Below are 6,897 nucleotides of genomic sequence, written 5' to 3' on the forward strand. Positions count from 1 at the left end.
GCAATGATTGTCTTTCAGTGTCTTTTCTAGTGGCTTTAGGTTTTTCCTTTTCTGATATGTGTGTATATTTGAAAAAATTCTGACATTATGGAAATGTTTTAACTTAGAATGTGTAGCATTTTAATATAATATATAAACAATATACCAGTGAAATTTTAATAACAATTTTTGTATTGAAGAAATGTTCATAAAAACAAGAAAAACAATTTTTACAATTGCCAATCTTTCCTCTATATCCTTATAAGTTACTTATTTATAGTAATATATCTGTGTAATGCACTTATTTAGTTTTTTAAAAAAGATTTATTTGTTTGAGAGAGAGTGCCTAAGTAGGGGAGAAGCAGAGGGAGAGGGAGAGAATCTCAAGCAGACTCCCCGCTGAGCACGGAGCCCATTGCAGGGCTTGATCCCACGACCCTAAAATCATGACCTGAGCTGAAACCGAGTGGCTGCTCAGCTGACTGAGCCACCCAGGCACCCAATACATTTATTTATAAAAATATTTTTTTTTAAAGATTTTATTCATTTATTTGACAGAGAGAGACACAGCGAGAGAGGGAACACAAGCAGGGGGAAGTGGGAGAGGGAGAAGCAGGCTTCCCACCGAGCAGGGAGCCCGATGCGGGGTTCGATCCCAGGACCCTGGGATCATGACCTGAGCCAAAGGCAGACACTTAATGACTGAGCCACCCAGGCGCCCCTATTTATAAAAATATTTTATCATCATAAATAAGTATTTATATTATAAATATTTATATAATGCAATATGTATTTATGCCATATATTTATAAATACAAATATTTATTTGTTATATATATCTATGTTGTAAATATATTTTAATATATATATTGTTTATGAGATGTGTTTACCTATACATAAATACATTATACATATATATGATATTTAATACTTTTATGTAATATATCATATTATTAGAAAGAATAATATACATACTACATATAGCATATATTATATATTTTATAATATAATTTTATATTATGTATGTTTACATTAATAAAGAATTGCACTGTATCATATATATTTGCACAAATATATTATCTGCATATATATGATAACAGTATAATAGATATTATTAAAATATTTATATTATAAATACATGATTTTTATTACAGATGCTTTTTTATTCATTAATGATGGTTTGTTATATAATGAAAATATTTGTTGATTTAAATTGGGACTCACCAGTAGCAACTTGGTACAGTAAACAAATAGAAGAATATCTGAACTGCTACTTAATTGTCAAACTTAGCCAGTGTTCCAGTACCAATAGGAGATTTCACTCTCTCTTTTTAAAATTTTCAAGATATTTAATAATCATTACACCAGCCAGAAAAACAGGTTGTTATTACAAGCACATATTTTAGATATGTTTTAGATATTAAATCAATGAGATTTTTCAGTTATCAAGTTCTTACCTTTTTCATAAAATGGAACACAAACTATCAGTCAAGTTAGAAACTGACCCTTAATCTCATCTGTTGGAAAATTATAATACACTGATTTTGTTAGAATAAGATACATCCGTGCTGTCTGTTAGACAATTATCACTATAATTACACAACTCATCCAAAGTAACGAAGATATCTATATTAGTTATCTATTGCTGCCTAACAAATTACCTGAAAACTTAGTGACCTTAGACAGCAATATACATTTATCATCTCACACAGTTTCTGCAGACCAGGAAATTGAAAGCGTCTTGGCTGGCTCGTTCTGACTGGAGGTATCTCCTGGGATTGCAGTCAAGATGTCAGCCAAGGCTACAGGGACCTGGAGCCTTCACTGAAGCTGGAAAATCTGCTTCCAACATGACGTCCTCACATGCTATTGGCAGGAGGCTACAGTTCCTCACTCAGGAGCCCTCTCCTTAGGTCTGTTTGAACATCCTAAGATCCTGACATCTAGCTTCTTCCAAAGCAAGTGATTTGAGGAAGAAGATGGATGCCTCGGTGTGTTTTCAGACCCATTCTCTGAAGTCACGCATCACCATTTTCACAATATCCTATCAGTTACAGTCGGCCTCAATCAGTGTAGAGGAGACTACACATGGAACTGGTACCAGCAGGCTGGGATTATTGGAGGCCATCGTAGAAGCTAGTTACCACAATATCTATGATGTAAACAGCACTCATTTAGATGTAGGACCTTTGTGTAGTGCACAACTTGAACAACCATGCATGGCAGCCTTAAGCAGTCACACTGAACAATACACAGTGGTTTTAGAGAAGACATTTTCTATCTCTCTGAGCAATAAACTGGTTTGATAAGATTTCTTCCTGACTTTTGAAGTTTTTCTTCTTAACTTTTGTGTTTTTTATCTAATTTGTATTTTTTCCCTATATTATCCTATCCTAATATGTTCTTTTTCTGATTCTGTATCTTATAGTAGATGGACTTCATAAATATATTTATTTCCTCTTGGTTCTAATATATCTTGTTTCTTCTTTATTCTTCTTTTTAAGTCCTCCATTTTCCCTTTTTGACTGTCTACTTCATTCAAACAGATAGTTTTTCTCCTCATTTTCTTTAATAATGAATAATTTTAAAGTTACCCTTAAGTTAAGTGTTCTAAAACCACTGATTCTCTACAAACTGCTTTTCTGATTAGGATAACATCCAGGCCACGTCTCTTCGTCAGATGATGTCTACCTTCTGGTTTACACCTGTTGAACTGAAGTAATTTTAAAAAGCTTTCTTTCTGTACCTCATAAGCATCCTGATGTAGACCATAAATTATATGGCATAATACTGACAGGGAATAATAATGATAGGGAATTTCTCTGTCTTGTAGGCAATCTGATAGATCACATAAGAGTACAAATCCGTGACAGAAAAAAAGATTTTTCAGTTCTACAAATGGCTCTGGATAACAAATACTACATGTATTCCCCTGGCCCATGGATTTTGAGATCTTTAATGATTGAGTTAATAAACGCAAAAGTGAGACTGCCACACAAGTCAAGTAGTATTCCTAGACAAGGCAGTTAGTTTTATGGGTATTGAAAATAACTGACAACTCTCCTAGAAGGTGGCTGCATTCAGGTGAAATGTGAAAACCAAGGTTGCCTATCTGTTCGTGCAGGATGAAAGAATGGGTACTCTTCACGGTCCCTACTTAGTCTCTTTCCTTGCCTTCCATTTAATGTAATAGTTCAAACTTAAGAAGCAGGAAAAGAATTTATGGAACTCTGATTTAAAAGTACTCTTTAAATATTATTTGAGCCACGCATATTTAGTAGCAGAAGGTGGGCTTTTTCCATTGCTGGAGGAACAACAGTTTAAAACAAGTCAAAAACACTCTTCTAACTGTGGCTTGCATGTTTTTTAAAATTTATAACCTACTTCTTAAGATTTTAGTCATCAGTGTGGTTGGTTCATCATACCAATAACTCTTTGATTTGGATAAAAGACTCAGAGTCTTTCGTGAGTCTGGTGGTACTAATTCTGAGAAACTGTCAGATGGAGAAGACCTGGGTGGAAGAGTGCCCAGGGAGTGAAGAGAAAACTAAAGAACGCCTTGTGGTAAAGTACCTGATAAAAGCCAGCTGCTGACAGGCATCCTTCCTTCCTCCCTCCCTCCCTCCCTCCCTTCCTTCCTTCCTCCCTTCCTCCTTCCCTCTTCTTTCCTCCTCCTTCCCCTCTTCCTCTTCCTCATTCCGTGCCTCCCCCTTTTTCTCTCTCATTTTCTTTCTTTTCTTTCTCCTTCCCCCTCTTCCCATCTCTCGCCTGCCTGCCATCTTACCATAACTTAATGGAACCGGGAGGTGATTTTTATCTCAAATTTGAACATGTGCAAAGCCATTGCTTCTCACAATTAGTTTTCATGTGATTTAATTATAACCCATCAGATTCTACTTTTTTTTTCTGACACTGGTGGAAAGACAGTTTTTATTACGTTTATGTACAGAAAATCCAACAGTGTACACTTAGCCTGGTTTGGTGGCCAGTTCTTTAGCCTTTGCCTTTTCCAGCTTGGCAATGCGAGCCACCAGCTTTGGACCTGGGATGTTGCCTCCCCAGTGAGGGTGGATCTCATCATATCTGTCATTGTCGTTGGTCCTGATAGCTTCCACTTGCTTAGCCAGAGCTCCTTTGTCTTCCAAGCTAACCTGTGTGAGTCCGACAGTGGTGCAGGTCTTCCTGTGGACCCAGCCTGCCTTCCCCTTGATAACGCAGTAGGGAACCCCCATCTTATGACACAGAGCACAGGCAGGAAGACAACCAGCTCAACGGGATCCACGTCAGGTGCCATCTTTACCAGCTGAGCCTTCTTGTATTCCACTAAGATGGGGACAGTATTAACCCCTGCTTGAAGGACAGATAGCCTCTTAGTGGGGACATCTCCTTAGACAGCAGCTTTCTTCTCTGCCCTTGCCAACAGTCTCTGTTCTTCTCTTGCTTTGTCTCTAATCTGTATTTGTGGGCCAGCTTAAGCCGTCGAGTAGCTATTTGGTGGTCCAAGGCCTGAGTGAACTGATTAATGGCGGGAGGTTCTTCCAGGTGCTTATACAGAATTGCCCTTTGCCACTGCAGCTGGATGTAGTAGGGCCATTTAACAAAGCAGAGAGTGATCCCTTTCAGGCTGGATGTCTCGTCCAAATGTCAAAATTCTTGGGCCTTTTCTTAGTCAGGGGATGTAACACCTCCTTGGCCTCTTATCTCTTCAAGATGGCAGGGACTCAGCACACCTTCTTCCCTAGCCTTCTTTCCTTCAGGCATCTTGGAAGGTTGGAGGAGAACAGACTCCTTTTTTAAACATTGGTGAAAGGCTGACAGTCATCAAAACACTGTTCCTTGACCTCTGAACTCTGGGTTGTGACCTCTGAATTTCAGGTTACCTGTAAGCACATTTCCAAACATTCCAAAGTACTTGCTTTTCTCCCCTCCACCCCTCTACTTTTAGTACAATTTCCATTATTTTCTCCTTCAATACTTTTATAATCCTAAAATAAGATTCCTGTTCTCATACTTCCTATTTTCTGCTTTTTGGCTATAAATTATGTTCCTAGTTATGTATACAACAGATTCTTAAATTCAGCTTTATGTGCTTTTATGTGTTTTCACATGATAAGAGTTTAAAAATTAGTAACTTTATAAATTCCAACTTACTTACTTCTTAGTTTTCTCCTGAAGTTGTGCAAAATTAAAAATTAGAACACTTTCTTTTTGTGAAAATTGTGTATCCCAGGTAGCTGTCCTAACTTGGGCTCAAATAAAACTCATTTTGTGTCAACATTTCCTGGTGTAGTAGCCAGGATATCCGAGCAAGTCTTCTGAGATCACCCGGGGGTCCTCTGGAGCTCGGTGCTCGGTACCAGCACTGGCCCTTTGTGCCCGTCCCACGTCTCAGCTCCTCTGGGCCTCCTCAATTTGAGCTGATGGTCCTGACTTTTATTCGAGCTATTGAGGGTTACCAGTAATGTTCTGAAGGTGGGAATAACCGGAGGGGTAGGAGTTGATGGGTTGGTTGTTTTTTTGGTTTTTGTTTTTTTGTTTTTTTTTTGGTAAAGATTTTATTTATTTATTTGACAGAGAGAGACACAGCAAGAGAGGGAACACAAGCAGACTCCCACGGAGCAGGGAGCTGGATGCGGGGCCGGATCCCAGGACCCCGGGATCATGACCTGAGCCGAAGGCAGCTGCCCACCGACTGAGCCACCCAGGGGCCCCGGGTTGGTTGTTTTAATTTGGCATTATACCAATCTTATTAATATAAGGCTTGAGTGAATTTTCTGGCTAGAAATATGAGAGACTAACTCACTCAGGTCCAAAGAGCAGGGAAATTTGCTCCTTCCAGCCGAATGCTGCTTCCGGGGGACTGAAAGCCTAGAGGAGGTGTCTGAGGATATTCCTGGAGAAGTGTAGTGGTCCCACAGGAATTTCCCATCTCATAAGGTAATTAATGATTGGCTCGTCTGGGGATGCACACATAAGGATTGATCATCCAGTGCTCCGAGCCCCTGGATGAAACCTCACTGAGAGAAACCCGAGACACATAAGAGGGTGTATCGAGACCATTTGGAAGTGACTGTCACAAGCAGCACCCTCTGGACCCACCACACTTAATATCCTTAGATTTTATTCAAGTCTTATTCTAAAAATAAAGCTGAAACTGAAAGGAATGGGGAACTGTGCTTCAAAAGCTGGACCACCGCCAGAAAACCAACAACACCCATGGAAAACTATAGCAGGCTATATGTACAATACATAGGGAGCCTATACTTGCAAGTGCTTATTTAAATGGGAAAATGTCAGGATGACCTGTATCTCAGATGGCCCAAATCAGGTTCTTTTGACATGTCTGTATTAGTTTTCTGGTATGCACACACAGTGAGAGAAACACAGTGAGAGAAACTTAGTTAAGACTAAGTAACCAGAAACTAGGAACCCATGTGGTTCAGTCGGTGAAGCCGTCAGCTTCTGGGGGGAAAACCAACGATCACAGAGGTGCTCTGGGCTTCGTGTGTTTTGTCTGTTGCTGCAGCTTGTGATATCTTTGCATGAAACAGGCCATGCAAAATAACAAATTCATGGATCCATAAATTATAATGCTGTCTTATAATTCGTTTTGTTTTAATAAAAGGGGGCTAGTTGGAAATTGGGTCTTGAATGTCCTCTACACAAATATTAGTGAAACAAAGGCTAAGTTTTGTTTGCATCTTATCTGTGTCCATGTGTCCATGTGTGTTATGAATGTGAGATATTTTCTCTACCTCCATATGTATTGCTAAAGCTGATTTGGAACTGGGCTCTATTTCATTGATTTAAAGGCAAGTGCATGTTAAAATTGGGCATTCTACAACTCAGAAAGACAAAAACTAAACCAAATGTTTTTCAAGTTCACATGCTCTCAGATAAAATTCCCCACGTCCAGAT

General features: G+C 39.0%; 1 pseudogene; it reads right to left on the reverse strand.

Annotated features, from left to right (window-relative positions):
- Positions 1 to 3,947: 3,947 nt before the first annotated feature.
- On the reverse strand, positions 3,948 to 4,740 carry LOC112825753 (large ribosomal subunit protein eL8 pseudogene; annotated as a pseudogene).
- Between the last annotated feature and the right edge of the window lie 2,157 nt (positions 4,741 to 6,897).

Source organism: Callorhinus ursinus, unplaced genomic scaffold (genome assembly GCF_003265705.2).
Source record: "Callorhinus ursinus isolate GAN/ISIS: 27379988/994484 unplaced genomic scaffold, GSC_fseal_2.0 scaffold4, whole genome shotgun sequence".
Classification (NCBI taxonomy): Eukaryota; Metazoa; Chordata; class Mammalia; order Carnivora; family Otariidae; genus Callorhinus; species Callorhinus ursinus.